Source organism: Pelobates fuscus, chromosome 1 (genome assembly GCF_036172605.1).
Source record: "Pelobates fuscus isolate aPelFus1 chromosome 1, aPelFus1.pri, whole genome shotgun sequence".
NCBI lineage: Eukaryota > Metazoa > Chordata > Amphibia > Anura > Pelobatidae > Pelobates > Pelobates fuscus.
Window position 1 is genome coordinate 434,366,873 of NC_086317.1, and position 15,962 is coordinate 434,382,834.

At 44.7% G+C, this 15,962-nt stretch overlaps 2 non-coding genes across 2 annotated transcripts; both read left to right on the top strand.

The window, feature by feature from the left end:
- The first annotated feature begins 8,751 nt into the window (after positions 1–8,751).
- TRNAE-UUC (transfer RNA glutamic acid (anticodon UUC)) lies at positions 8,752–8,823 on the top strand. Its single transcript has one exon. It is a non-coding gene; the product is annotated as a tRNA-Glu (tRNA).
- Positions 8,824–10,144: 1,321 nt separating this feature from the next.
- TRNAV-AAC (transfer RNA valine (anticodon AAC)) lies at positions 10,145–10,217 on the top strand. Its single transcript has one exon. It is a non-coding gene; the product is annotated as a tRNA-Val (tRNA).
- Positions 10,218–15,962: the final 5,745 nt, after the last annotated feature.

Here is a 15,962-nt window from a genome sequence, read left to right on the forward strand (position 1 = left end):
AACCAATATGCAAGGGGAAAAGCTGTTACAGAGTATTAAATGTTAAAAATCTGGTATTGTTAAGGGAATTATAAAATGCAATCTTTCTCATTTTCTAACTACTGCTTTAATAGTGCCCTACTTCCTATACACTGATTAGCTACAATATTAAACCACTGAAAAGTGAGGTGAATAACATTGATTATATTGTTACAATGACACCTGTCAATGGGTGGGATATATTAAGCATCAAGTGAACAGACAGTTCTTGAATTTCATGTGTTGGGAGCAGGAAAAATGGGCAAGAGAAAACAGCTGAATGGCTTTGTCAAGGGCCAATAGTGATGGCTAGATGACTCAGTCAGAGCATCTCCAAAGCGGCGAGTCTTGTGGGGTGATCTTGTTATTGCGTGATTGTTCCCTGATGGCAGGATAATGCACCCTGCCACACTGAAAAAAATTGGTCAGGAATGGTTTAAGGAACGTGATAAAGAGTTCAAGGTGTTGCCTTAGCCTCCAAATTCCACAAATTTTCAATTATGTCTAAACACAACAAAGATTTAAAAAAAACCTTTTTTTTTTTAATTTCAATGATAGTCTTCTTTAGATCAGCAAGTTATAGTATATACCGTACATCTTTTTTTTTTCTAAATTCAATTTTTTTAAGATCTCTACGGAATCTGATAAAATAACCTCTTTAAGCAGATAATTCCACACCTTTACCTTTCTTACTGCAAAGAACCGTTGCCTCTGCTCTTCGTGAGTCTTGTTGCCTCTTATTCCACAAGAATTTTGCAATTTACATTTTTTTTTTTTTTTAACACATCATATGCATCCACACCTTGCCTGGTTTATAGTTATTTCTATTGGAATGGGTGAAAAAGAATAAGTTGAGTATATATGGCACTTTCTATTACTGAGCACAAATGATTTCTGAATTCACAAAGATATAATTGACTGTAAATGCGCTGCTCACATACTGCATGCACAATTAGTAAAAACGTAAAATATTATGACAAGGTTTGGATACAGGGGGTCACCGGGTTAGGAACTATTTGCACTCAACTTTGGCCCGCGGGTCACATGTTGGACGCACCATGAATAGGGGGTACCCCTCTGAAGGCTTTTGAATGCAGTGTCATCAGAGTATCATTCTAACAAATGTTACCATTTTTAAAGTTAATTGTAAGTGTCAACCACAGACATATTTCATCTAAAGCAAAAAAAAAGACAAACATTTTTGCAAAAATGGTTACAATTGACAAAATTGCTCATCTGAAATAGTATTGCTTTTGACTAATTATTTGCTTTCAGAGTAGAGAGAGATAGAATGCAAATTATTACTTATTTGCACATGATGTCTTTGCAAATGCAAATATATATTTCTCTTTGTATGTGGGGTGGAGAATGGGTGCCTGTATCCAAATGAAGGAAATGAGATAATATTGTTCCCATATCTTGGCAACCAATAAAATACTAGAGTACGTAATATGTTCCTTTATTGGTTTGTATGGTCTAGACAAAAAAAGAAATGTTTTGTCATTTTGTTTCTCCTCATTTTTCTAGAAAGTAGTTAAAAGAACACATCACACACACTCTGGGCACCAACTTGCCTTAATTACATGTGATTCGTATTCATGCTGTATTTTCATAGTTTTTGGTCCCTTTTGCTCATAAAGGAAAAAAAAAAAGTTTTTTACTTTCTGCATTGTATCTCCGCCCCACTAGTCACACGCCTTTTCAAAAAGAAACTTCCTTATTCAGCGTACTTTAAGTATCTACTAAGCTCAGCCAATGAGAGATCAGTGTGAGCCAAGATGCTCACACGTCCCCTCACCAATCACTGTCCTCTTGTTATCTGCCTATTTTCCTTCTACCACGTCATTGATATACATACAGACAGCAAAAGGACAGTGGGGGCAGGATCAAGCTAGTTGCTCAGCTCACACTGATCTTTCATTGGCTGAGCTGCCCTGTTTACCTTCCAATCAGAAAAGTGTTTGTAAAATGGGCAATGTACCTAAGGGAGTGGAGTTATGCTGCAGAAAATGAAAACCCTGTTTCTTTTTATTAAGCATAAATAAATAGATTTAAATAGGGAAAAAACACAGCATGGATATGGCCTGGTTCCCAGCAAGCACAGAGCATGAGAGCACCATTAAACGCTCTTGTGTCGTCCTGAGAGTGCTAGGACCATGCAGAGAGTGCTTCATTCACTCTGTGCATGGTCTACCCTGAGCCAGCAGGGGATGCTGTCATTCGGCCTGGCCTGCATTCACTGCAGGCTGCCATGCTGCTTTTTTTGAAGATCCACCCACTTTCAGGGCAGTTCCGGCCATTTTGTCATCACCAGTGGTGTCACTGGTAGGTCCAGTTAGGACCAGCCAACCAGTGTCCAATTTGATTCATCCGAGTGTTAGAGGTGCATGAAAGCCATGGCATAGCTAGCCATTGTTGATGGCGTTGGACATCCCTTCATGGCTCCTCAATCACAGTGACTTCATTTCACTCCAATGACCTGCAGGGCCCCCATTTCCCTTTTTTTTTTTAATCTCTAGCATAAAATTTGCGGTTCTCATCGTGATTTTCTGGCTTAAAAAGTCAACAGAAATTGACTGATGCTAATGAGTCACCATAAACAAAGATCCCTATGAACGTTTTACCCCATCATGTTAAATCCACGCTGGCAGGAATTCAGTGACAATATAAGGTCCAAGCTGATCATAGATGAAGCTCTTGGTTTGAAAAATGTGCTGTTTTGCGTATCCATGCCTTTCGTGTTAATATTTTTGATTACTAGGCTTAGAACAATAACTTGACTTGTGCATAGTGAGAAAATTTGGCTTGGCTAAACCATTTTGGTTGAAAATAGAACATTTGTTGGTTGGTTTGGTTCTGCAAAATTTCAATACAAAATAACAAACCAAAAAGGAGCAAAAATGGGCAAACTGTGTACTGCAAAATGTATATGTAATATAAAATTATGAGTATACGTCTTTTCAGTGCCCTGATAGGAGCATTTTCGAGGCATTTACGTCACAGATCAAGTGAGAAAAATAACTAATATAAGGAAAAAGAGGAGAAGCAGTAAATAAAAGTCTAACATTTTTATGAAACATAATACATAATATTATAATAGATTTTTTTTATTGCATTTAATTTTTCCCTCTACTAGTCACTTGTCACTTGATATATAAATTAAAATCCGTCTTTAATGGAGGTACCCTAGCAATTGATCATCTTTTTTTTTTTTTTTTTTTTTTTAAAGAAATGCTCTCTTTTTTTGCACATAGTCGGAATCCAGAATCACAAACCAAAAAGAACATGCTCGGTCATTGCATGCTTCACTTGTTTTGTTATTCAGCTACATTTCAACTCGGAGTTTGGGAATTTGACTGATCTCCTGATTGACATAAAGTCAGACAAACTACAGTTAATCTCCAAGTCTACCAATAACTCTACCAATATTATAGATAAATGTATACATAGACATAGGAACATTAATGGATTGATAGCCTACTCACTCTTTGTATCAGTGTAGGAAGTTATGCTGGAAGGGGTGTAGACCCTATTATTATTATTATTTATAAGGCGCCAACAAATTCCGTAGGTCTGTACAATGGGTGGACTAACAGACACGTATTTGTAACCAGACGAATTGGACGCACAGAAACAGAGGTATTGATGGCCCTGCTCAATGAGTTTACATGCTAGAGGGAGTGGGGTATAGTGACACAAATGGGTAAGGGTAGAGTAGAAAAGTAGGTTGTTAGGATATTATTCATTGAGGGCTTAGTGTTTTGTTTTGATGACAGTTTCAGGGGAGGAATCAGGGTGCGGGGAGGGAAAGCTGTTCAGAGTTTAATTTATATGCTCTCATGAAGAAGTACGTTTTCAAAGATTTTTTGAATGAGTGGAGGTGAAAGTCTGAAAGAGAGGGAAAGGGTATTCCATAGGAATGGTGCAGCCCTAGAGAAGTCTTTAAGGCGAGCATCAGAGGTAGGAGTACGAACAAAGGTTAGACGTAGGTCTCCGGCAGAGCGTAGGGGCCTAGATGGTACATATTTGAGTATTAGTGAGGAAAGGTAGGTTGGAGCAGCATTGTGTAATGATTTGTAAGCAAGTGTCAGGATCTTAAATTGAGCCCCATATCTTACGGGAAGCCAATGTAGGGACTGATAAAGAGGGGAGGTGCAGGCGAACAGGAAGATGAGCCTTGACGCCGCATTCATTACAGACTGTAGCGGGGCATGTTACGAGCACGTAAGATCACTGAGAAGCAGATAACAGAAGTCAAGGCGAGAGACAATTAGGGGTGGATGCGCGCAATGGTTTTAGATGAAAGCGGCAGGATTTGGTGATTGATTGAACATGAGGGCTGACAAAGAGGTCGGACTCAAAGAGAACACCCGGACAGCGAGCCTGAGAGGTAGAGCTGATGGTAGCGCCATTGACTTAAAGGAAAACATACAAGGGAGTAGAAACACTTGAGGGAAGACCAGAAGTTTTGTTTTGAACAGATTGATTTTAAGGAAATGAGCAGCCATCCAATTAGAAATAGCAGAGAGGCAGTCAGAGACACGAGTCAAGAGGGGTGGTGAGAAATCAGAGGGGGACAGATAAATGTGTGTGTCATCTGCATAGAAATGGTATTGGAAGCCAAAGGAGCTGATGAGTTTACCAAGGGAGGCAGTATAGATTGAGAACAATAGGGGACCAAGGACAAACCATTGGAGAACACCAACAGAGAGGGGTTCGGAAGAAGAGACAGAGATAGAAGGATCCCCTGTGCTAGTCTATTCATTTGTAATGACTAGTGGATCCGAGCACAGCAGTATCTCCCTGTGATTTCACTGGTTGGGTGATATCATAGGGCCACTGCCTGATGGCTAAAGAGAGTTGGTGCCTTCTGTCACGTCTATTTTTAAGCTGCTAAATTCATCCATATATCTGTACAGGAAGCTACTCGTGCACAAAATGCTGCTGAAGGTTTTGAAACTTCCTTTTTTGTGCAGTTATTAGGAAATGCTCTCCTTCACCACATACATCCTTTAAATGCAATAATGTTGCAAACATGTTGAAAGCAAATTGTACCAAAATATTTTTTGGTTTTGCTTCATGACATTATTGGATACTAACATTAAAGGGACACACCCAGGCTTGACTCTGTTTAACGATTAATATACAGATAATTCATTATGAACAGATGCAAAAATATACTGCACATTAAATATATATACATATACACGTTTTAAAAAGAAAAGCACCTTCTTGAATATGCAGTAAAACACCAGGAGTTACAACTTGTGCTGTGAGCTCTCATAGAATCAGGTTCACAGGACATGTAGTTGAGCACTTGGCAACAGTTCCCTTAATGCTTGATCTTGTGATGTGTGTCAATGTGGGTGTGTGCGTCAAGGGCAGCGAACCTGTGGCCTGTGTGCCACAGCTGACATGCAGAGGACATACTCCGTTGGCGTGCAAGCCTTAAATTTACCACATGGCCTCCCTTAAAGAAATCTGCTTCCCTCACACGGCGCCTCCTAACTATGTGTGCATGGCTGGACCATGTTGGATCATTGTGGGAGTCCAGTTTGTTCTGTTAGGCTTCCCTGCAGGACATTGCGGTGTACAGTCGCAGTCAATCAACAATGATTAATGTCATAGGCCCTACCCCAGACATCTCAACATGCCAAAACTCATTTCAGGGAGGTGGTCACCTAATTTCAGGGAGGCAGCTTCACAAGCTACTCGGTAGGAGGACTTTACACACGTAGTGAGAGAGTAACAGAGTGTGCGTCCTGATTGGTCTCTCTTTGAAAAATCAGGAAGCACACTGTGCCATTTTCTCACTACGTCTGTCACTCGGTTTCTCCAGAGCCCAGTGTCTACCTGCAGTGCCTGATGTGGCAGGGATGAATCCAGAGCCTAATCTTGGGAGGTTTGCTATGACTGGTCTCGCGACTCTACAGCAGTGTTCCCCAACCCCCGGGCCGCGGACCGGTACCGGTCCGTGGATCAAACGGTACCGGGCCGCCCAGGGCCGGCCTTTGGGGTGTGCGAGCCTGTCGGCTAATGCAGGGCTGGCATTGCCCAAGTGCCAGCCCTGCAATGTGCCTGCGGACCGGAGGGCCTCCCTCCCCGGTCCGCATGCACTGTGCTGACAGCCGGCAGGGGAGGGAGTGAGAGAGGACCCGGGAGCTCTTACCTGCAGCTCCTCCGGGTCCTCCTCTCGCGAGATTTGGAGCGTTGCCGCGGTAACCACAGCAACGCTCCAAATCTCACGAGAGTGAACTCTAGCCCTGTAACTGGGCTAGAGTTCATCTCACCACCACTGGGACCACCAGGGATTGCCCCACAAACACTGCCCCCATGCACACACTACACACACTGCCCCATACACACACTACACACACTGCCCCACAAACACTGCCCCCATGCACACACTACACACATTGCCCCACAAACACTGCCCCATACACACACTACACACATTGCCCCACAAACACTGCCCCATACACACACTACACACATTGCCCCACAAACACTGCCCCATACACAAACTACACACACTGCCCCACAAACACTGCCCCCATGCACACACTGCCCCCATACACACTGCCCCCATACACACACTACACACATTGCCCCACAAACACTGCCCCCATACACACACTACACACACTGCCCCACAAACACTGCCCCCATACACACACTGCCCCACAAACACTGCCCCCATACACACACTGCACACACCGCCCCACAAACACTGCCCCCATACATACACTACACACACTGCCCACAAACACTGCCCCATACACACACTGCACACACTGCCCCACAAACACTGCCCCCATACACACACTACACACACTGCCCCACAAACACTGCCCCCATGCACACACTGCCCCCATACACACTGCCCCCATACACACACTACACACATTGCCCCACAAACACTGCCCCATACACACACTACACACACTGCCCCACAAACACTGCCCCACAAACACTGCCCCCATACACACACTGCACACACCGCCCCACAAACACTGCCCCCATACATACACTACACACACTGCCCACAAACACTGCCCCATACACACACTGCACACACTGCCCCACAAACACTGCCCCCATACACACACTACACACACTGCCCCACAAACACTGCCCCCATACACACACCGCCCCAAACACACACAGACACTGCCACCCTCACATACACACTGCACCGCTCACACACACACTCTGCCCCACACATACACTGCCCCCTAACACACACACACACACTGCAACCCTGACATACACTGCCGCCCTCACGCACTCGCACTTCACCACTCACACACACACTGCACCTTTCACACACACTTCACCCCTAACACATACCACTGCTCCTATGCCCAATATCCCAGCAGACCCCAGGTAAGTTGTCAACGGTTTGACTACCTACTTTTTTGTGCAGGATGGGATCCTGGCACTACTGGCGCCATAACTACTACACTGAGCTGTAGTGGTTATTGTGCCTGGATTATTTATTTAAATAATCTACAAGTGGATCTACAATCCACCACTGGTGCGAGCTGTGCGGTCGCACAGGGCGCCATAACACAAGGGGCGCCCTGGCAGCCGACACGGCTCGCAAGCTAAATCCCTGATGGTCCAGTGGTGCACCTAGCTGGAGCTGCAGCCAGATCATCATAACTTCTCCCTCGCGGTTCTGGCGCTCACTTAGTGAGTCAGAGGCAGCCTCAGAGATTTCCAGCCTGCGCTCTGACTCTACACAGCGCCAGAACCTCGAGGGAGAAGTTATGATCAGCACTCCCTGCTATTCACCTACAGCCCACCAGAGGCCGGCACTGGAGACCAGGGACAGAGGAGACTTGTGATCGGGCACCAGAAAGAAGGGGCACTGCATGGAAGCAGAGGCAGCTTGGGACAAGGTAGGTAGGAGACTGAAATACAGCCTTGAGTTCCCAGCCACAGAAACTCCCCCAGTCTGTGACTGGGAAAGAAGCTGCTGAGTATAGGTGGTGTTACATCAGCATTAGTCTGCTGGTGTAACACTACCTACCTATCCTGTCTGTCACATACCCTCATCTGTACCCCATTTTATTAACTCTCACATGAACATGCTATATACATTCAGTCTGCGTATGTGTGGGACCCTGAACCAACAATTTTGAGTCTATGTCTTTATGTGACTGTGTTTGTGATTTTCTGACTATGTATGTGTCTGTGTTTTTTTTTTTTAATATATGTGACTGTTTTTTTTTGTCTTATTAAATCAAAACAAGCGGGCCACGGAAAAATGATCAAACGTTTACTGGTCCGCGGCGATAAAAAGGTTGGGGAGCACTGCTCTACATAACAAGTCGCCATAAGGCACAGTGAAAGCGTCATTAGACTGCACTGAGGGCATTTGGCCCATGGAAAGTAATTGTCAACTAGCCTGGCGTGCATTCAGACCAGTTTCCTTTTTGAGACATTTCTTTCAGATATGCCAGTCCCCAGTAACTCATTGTTTTTATGAAAGACGGCTTTCATATTGAACTGTTTATATTTCCAGAGTGAGCAGATTGCAATGGACAGTTTCTATGGAAAGAAACAATACAAACTGAACATTCCAAGGTAGAATACATGAATTCCTTAAATAACCATTTTTTAAACATGTATGTATTAAGGATGTCAGCAAATTGAAACTGTATTTCTTATTCATTTCACACCACGGCTTTCACACCACGGCTTTCACACAAGTAGTTTCACATGGCCTCCCATATGGTCTAGCGGTTAGGATTCCTGGTTTTCACCCAGGCGGCCCGGGTTCGACTCCCGGTATGGGAAGTTGACTTTTTTTTTTTGCAAAGTTGCATTTTCCATTTTCCATTTCCCCCTCAAGCACAATATTATCACAGTATATACCAAATCAAATGTTTTTTTTCTCTTTTTTAATTGGCGTAACATTTAACTACCTTGTTGTTAGATATATATAACGTCAAGATTCTCAGTCACTGATTTTAATTTGTCTCTCGGTCACATCAGACTTCTTATGGAAACGAATGCATAATACAAAATGTGATAGGTGCATAATACATTATAATAGCTGCATAAATAAACATAATCTTGGTCTCCGCAAAGATGGCGGCGGCGGCAGAGGATTTAATCATATCGGCTCCACAAAAATGGCTCTGGTTCATGTGAAGTCTGCTGTGTGGATCTATACATGGAATGCAGCCAGAGACAAGAATGTTCTATCGAATGAGAAGTTACTGCACCGAATAGAACGCCTACGAATACTTCAATCACGTTCTAATGCACAATCTTCACCCCTCGCATGCTTAGTACTGATAGGATGCTTGATCTGTACAACAAGGTCTCTGTGGCGCAATCGGTTAGCGCGTTCGGCTGTTAACCGAAAGGTTGGTGGTTCAAGCCCACCCAGGGACGCTTGATTTTTTTTTTTTTTTTTTTTTAGCTATTGCTTTTCTTACGTTGAATAACGTAAGAAAAAAAAACCAAAAACTTCTTTCTACGTATCCTTATTATTAAAAAAAAAAAGTGTGTAAGAGGTGCCACTAACTGACTACAGCAAACTGGAGGAAATAAACTGTATAATTAAATACACTTAAAGGGACTCTCCAGGCAGCAGTTTTTACTCACCTGGTTCCAGCGCAGGGAGCCTCGTGACGCCGCGACCCCTATTTCGTCAAAATGACGAAATAGGCGGGCGCGAGCAGGGAGCAATCAGACGCTTCCATTCATGCAGCCCACTGAAGTCCTGAGCGCACTACCGCACATGCGCGCGGTGTGCGCGGCCGCGAGCTGAGCTGACTGACAGCTCAGCTCGCGGTCTTTGCCCGCTCCCCTCCTCTGCTGACAGGCTGGATAGAGAAGGCGCGCACACAGTGCCTTCTCTCTCCTGCACACGTCAGACGTATTTTAATACGTCTGATGTATACAGGGCCTTTTTAGGGCCCTGCATGATAGGAAGTCCCTCTGGTGGCCGTCTGAGTGACGGCCACTGGAGGTATTCGTATCAATCAATGTAAACACTGTATTTTCTCTGACTATAATGTCCCTTTAAACGATACACATAAATACAGTATACATCAATCACTAGATAGCTGAGATAAATACAATAACCGGAACAAAAGATACAACTGAAGTTTCCGTAGTGTAGTGGTTATCACGTTCGCCTAACACGCGAAAGGTCCCCGGTTCGAAACCGGGCGGAAACATTTTCTTTTCTAAGCAAGTGGATGTGTATATACGCACACACAATTTTGATAGACTATAGGCAGATATAGTGCCAGGAAAGCAAATTTGTTATCCTGGCACTTTAGAGGGAAGTGACAGTGTTAAATAAGGAGCTTGGAATAGGTCACTGCACTTGACCCAAGGTAATACAGGAACCATCACCAGTTTCACGGACCTAGTCACCGATGGTGTAGAAGTCCTTCCCTATATAGGGTCTGAAGAGGAACCCGACCCGCTGGGATTTTCAGCGTTGAAAATTACCCCGAAGGTATGGATGGTATAAATGAGGTGTCCCCCGACTGGCTCTTTGCCAGGATAGGCATTGTACTGATCCGCTGCCATTTTGCTGTAGGCCCATGTACACTGCACTTGTGAGGTGTTCACTATCTTGTTAAACTGCCTCTGTGGGGCTTGGGATAACCCTCATTGGTCCAGTGGCCTGTGTATTGAGGAACAGCGGGTTGGTGTGTACAGAGCAGCTGCCACCCCTATGTATTCGATCAGCAAGGTAAATCATGGGAGCTGCAGTCTCCTGTAGATCGGGCCAAAACGGGATGCGTTCAGCAGCAATAAGATGCACTGTCACTGCGTCACAGTCAGAATCCCCTCCAATTTAAAGAATCAGCCCAAAAATTTTAAAAGCCAGCTTAAAGGACCTCTATAGGCACCCAGACCACTTCATCTTAATGAAGTGGTCTGGGTGCCTGGTCCAGCTAGGGTTAACCCTTTTTTTTTTTTTTTAAACATAGCCGTTTCTCTGAAACGGCTATGTTTACACTGAGGGTTAATCCAGCCTCTAGAGGCTGTCTCACTTGACAGCCGCTAGAGGCGCTTGCGTGCTTCTCACTGTGAAAATCACAGTGAGAAGACGCCAGCGTCCATAGGAAAGCATTGTAAATGCTTTCCTATGAACAGGCTGAATGCAAGCGCGGCTCCTGCCACGCATGCGTATTAAGCCGATGACATTGCTAGGAAGGAGGAAAGCTCCCCACCCAGCGCTGGAGAAAGGTAAGGATTTTAACCCCTTCCTCTCTCCAGAGCCCAGCAGGAGGGGGACCCTGAGGGTGGGGGCACCCTCAGGGCACTATAGTGGTCCTTTAACCCCTTAAGGACACATGACATGTGTGACATGTCATGATTCCCTTTTATTCCAGAAGATTGGTCCTTAAGGGGTTAATATAGGTTTGTCTGAAGGAGCTACGGCAACTTGCGTCCCCTCGAGATAGTAATCAGGCCCTTTTTTTTTTTAAAATTAATATAAACTATAATATTTATCCCATCAAAATCTGAAATACAGTGAGGCGTGGAACATATATATTTATAACACAAATATGGCTAGCAAGGAGATATTTAGTGACTGTCTGAGTGACTGCCACTAGAAGTATTACTAAACAGTAATGTAAACAATGCATTTTCTCTGAAAAGACAGTGTTTACATTCAAAAGCCTGCAGGGACAGGCAGTAGGCACAAATAAGAGAGTTTCTGAGAAAATATGTGCCATTAAGCGATGATCTAGAAGAAGAAAAAAAAAAGTTCAAGTAAAAATCAATTTTCTGACATACTATAGCAGGGGTAGGCAACCTACGGCACTAGTCCCATGCACGGCACTCGAGGTGTCTTTCCACGGCACTCAAGGCTGCTAGAGCCAAACAGGGTCTGGCCTCTCAGGAGTCTCAGTGAAACTTCAGATATCTGCTAATATAAAGAGGTAGTTAAGGACAATCCTCAATTTATGTATTGCAGCATATAGAGTAAGTGATCTCAGATCACTTCCTCCCAGCACTTGTGAATGGGAATCCACACTGTAGTAGAGCAGCCCACAGATGATGTTGCAGCTCCTGTCCTTGACCTGTACCTGCCCAGGCTGGTCCCCACTGGAACCCAGGGAAGCCACTCACAGTGCTAGATATACACAGACCTGCAGAATAAGCCTCTCCTCATTCAAATAATACGAACAGCCCACACACAAACATACACACAATCCCCACAAACGCAACACCACTAACAATCCACATACATGCACACAATCCCACATGCAGCCTCTCACATGCAAAACCCCAAACAGCCCCCACACACTACCAAACACACAATGTGACATATCCACCCACACACACAATTCCACAAGCAGCCCTCATACACAGTCCACATTCATATGTATCATACACGATACCATAAACTACTAATGAACATATACAATATAATAGCTCATACACGCACATGTTCTCCTCATCTCCCCTTCTCCTCACCTCCCCCTCCTTGTGTTCTCCTCATCTCCCCTTCTCCTCCCCTCCCCCTCCCTGTGTTCTCCTCATCTCCCCTTCTCCTCACCTCCCCCTCCCTGTGTTCTCCTCACCCCCTCCCTGTGTTCACCTCGCCCCCCCTCCCTGTGTTCTCCTCAACCCCCTCCCTGTGTTCTCCTCAACCCCCTCCCTGTGTTCTCATCTCCCCTTCTCCTCACCCCCCCCTGTGTTCTCCTCACCTCACCTCCCCTTCTCCTCACCCCCTCCCTGTGTTCTCCTCAACCCCCTCCCTGTGTTCTCCTCAACCCCCTCCCTGTGTTCTCATCTCCCCTTCTCCTCACCCCCCCTGTGTTCTCCTCACCTCCTCCTCACCCCCTCCCTGTGTTCTCCTCAACCCCCTCCCTGTGTTCTCCTCAACCCCCTCCCTGTGTTCTCCTCAACCCCCTCCCTGTGTTCTCATCTCCCCTTCTCCTCACCCCCCCCTGTGTTCTCCTCACCTCACCTTCTCCTCACCCCCTCCCTGTGTTCTCCTCACCTCCCCTTCTCCTCACTCCCTCCCTGTGTTCTCCTCACCTCCCCTTCTCCTCACCCCCTCCCTGTGTTCTTCTCACCTCCCCGTGTTCTCCTCACCCCCTCCCTGTGTTCTCCTCACCTCCCCGTGTTCTCCTCATCTCCCCTTCTCCTCACCTCCCACTCCCTGTGTTCTCCTAATCTCCCCATCTCCTCACCCCCCCACATGTTCTCCTCATCTCCCCTTCTCCTCACCCCCCCGTGTTCTCCTCATCTCCCCTTCTCCTCACCTCCCACTCCCTGTGTTCCCATCTCTCCTTCTCCTCACCTCCCACTCCCTGTGTTCTCCTAATCTCCCCACCTCCCACTCCCTGTGTTCTCCTAATCTCCCCACCTCCCACTCCCTGTGTTCTCCTAATCTCCCCACCTCCCACTCCCTGTGTTCTCCTAATCTCCCCACCTCCCACTCCCTGTGTTCTCCTAATCTCCCCACCTCCCACTCCCTGTGTTCTCCTAATCTCCCCACCTCCCACTCCCTGTGTTCTCCTAATCTCCCCTTCTCCTCACCCCCCCCCCCCCCCCCCACGTGTTCTCCTCAGGCAGCTGCAGCCTTATAGGAAGCGCCCCAAGGGGGGGCCCCAAGCAATTGCTTGGTTTGCTTGCCTGGTAGCGACAGGCCTGGGGATCGGCACGCTATGGGACATCACAATCCTATATCGGCACAGTGCTGCTAAAAGGTTGCCTACCCCTGTACTATAGATTACTTGAAACAAGGGAAAGGTTAAAAAAAAAAAAATTTATCCAGATGGACTATTTTGCAAAAGACAGCATTCCAAGAACAGGGAATATTCAGCCTGTAATATAAGTGAATGCTATGGTGGGTCTTCTGTATCAACCTGATATGAACCATTGCATCTAGTATGTCAATACAAGTGTATCCACATGTGTGCAATTAGGATGAATTGGGTGACTGAATAGAGAAATCTTGGAAACATTGATGCATTTTGTGATTGAGGGCAACCCTGCATTCTGCTAAGGACACCCCCAAGTTTTTCTTGGCTCAGTAACAGAAGTACATGTTAACATACCCCAGAACACAGACCATTTATAGTCAGCAAAGTCAACAGTCTGTCCACACAAATATAGGATATGGTATCTGTCTCTCCCATCAGGAAAAATAAATCTTATAGATATGATATGGTTGGACACAGAGGTTGCATGATGGAGCTTGTCTAAGCGCCATCAGCGCTGTATTCAGGTAACTGGGTGAAGGGATTTTAACCCCTTCCTACAGTGCCAGGAAAACAAACCCGCTTTCCTGGCACAATAGGCTCTTGGACTGCCCCCTGCGGGAGGGGGGGCTCTCCAGGAGCCTATAGTGCCCCTTTAAACCCTGAAGGACTGAGCCAAATGTACACATTTTGATTAAAATAAAATGTAAACAAAAGTTGGAATTGGACTATGTCTGTTCAACCATAATTCACATCTTATCTTAAAGGAACACTATAGTCACCTAAATTACTTTAGCTAAATAAAGCAGTTTTAGTGTATAGATCATTCCCCTGCAATTTCCCTGCTCAATTCACTGTCATTTAGGAGTTAAATCACTTTGTTTCTGTTTATGCAGCCCTAGCCACACCTCCCCTGGCTATGATTGACAGAGCCTGCATGGAAAAAAAAACTGGTTTCACTTTCAAACAGATGTAATTTACCTTAAATAATTGTATCTCAATCTCTAAATTGAACTTTAATCACATACAGGAGGCTCTTGCAGGGTCTAGCAAGCTAATAACATAGCAGGGGATAAGAAAATCTTAATTAAACAGAACTTGCAATAAAGAAAGCCTAAATAGGGCTCTCTTTACAGGAAGTGTTTATGGAAGGCTGTGCAAGTCACATGCAGAGGATTGAGCAGTGAGGCTGCAGGGGCATGTTCTATACACCAAAACTGCTTCATTAAGCTAAACTTTTTCAGGTGACTATAGTGTCCCTTTAAGTGCACCCACACTGATTACATATTTTATTCAGGAGAAATAGGGATTTCATTTAACATCAAATATTTAGCTATGAAACATAATTGAATATGAATAAAATATATATATATATATATATATATAAAAAAAAAAGTGCTAAATTAAGACATTATTTTTTTTAGTTCTGCATGACATTTTAACTGGGAATGTCAAAATACTGTTTGCTTTTACTGCAATAAAATATACATATGTGTATTCATCGATGTCTCCCGTGTAAAACAGTACCCTCTATGTACAGATTTTATGGTGTTTTGGAAAGTTACAGGGTCAAATATAGCATGTTACATGTTTCCATTTTTTCCACATAGAAATTCGCCAGATTGGTTACGTTGCCTTTGAGACCATATGGTAGCCCAGGAATGAGAATTACCCCCATTATGACATACCATTTGCAATAGTAGACAACAAAAGGTATTGCAAATGGGGTATGGCCAGTCTTTTTTAGTAGACACTTAGTCACAAATACTGGCCAAAGTTAGCGTTAATATTTTTTTTTTTAACTATTACAGTCAACAGGGGGACTACCTGTCATTCCAGGCACTTCCCCTGCTGGCACTGCTCTGGACAGCTATACCGTCCATGTGATTGCAAGGCAGCAGGGGGACTTCTTGGGATGCTAGGTAATTCTCCCATTGCGATCGCCGGAGTGTTTATTTCATCCCACACCATGATCTGCCAAACCAATACTTTGCATAGAGAAACTCTGAATACTGTGTCATCATACTTTGACTGGGCCATTGAAGATAAGCAAAACTAATTTTAAGTTGACCATCACAGGCAGTTTCTCTGAAATAATGTCAAGTACATTGAATATTACTCCTTAGTAGGTTGAGAGCTTTTCACACACAATTGGATTTAAAAAAATAAACAAACATCTACTGGCTGAAAATGTTCAATCATATCCTAGTTGTTGGGGGGTGAGCAGCAGTATGGGTCGGTTTA